Genomic DNA, 319 nt, shown 5'->3' with positions numbered 1-319 from the left:
GTACTTGTATCGGCGTACATACATAGAACGCCAAAATATAGTGCGTTGACTATGACCTATGATTATGATTCACGTTCTACGACTTGGTTACGGTCATCCTTATGCTAAGGGCCTTAAATAACGTTTTTAGATGAAACGTTTCAGAACAAAGTTGTAAGGTTTTAAAGGAGCTATTTACTGATATTTAGTTTGACTTTGGATGGCATCTCTAAGATCAGATCAAGGTCACATTTATTTTTTTTTAACGACACATGCCAATTTTATTCTACAATTTAACAGCTGGTGTAGCTTTTCAAAACTATTTTTTTTTATTAAGTTC

The sequence above is a fragment of the Trachymyrmex cornetzi genome, unplaced genomic scaffold, assembly GCF_001594075.2.
Source record: "Trachymyrmex cornetzi isolate Tcor2-1 unplaced genomic scaffold, Tcor1.1 scaffold608, whole genome shotgun sequence".
NCBI lineage: Eukaryota > Metazoa > Arthropoda > Insecta > Hymenoptera > Formicidae > Trachymyrmex > Trachymyrmex cornetzi.
Note: the sequence above shows the minus strand (reverse complement) of the source record.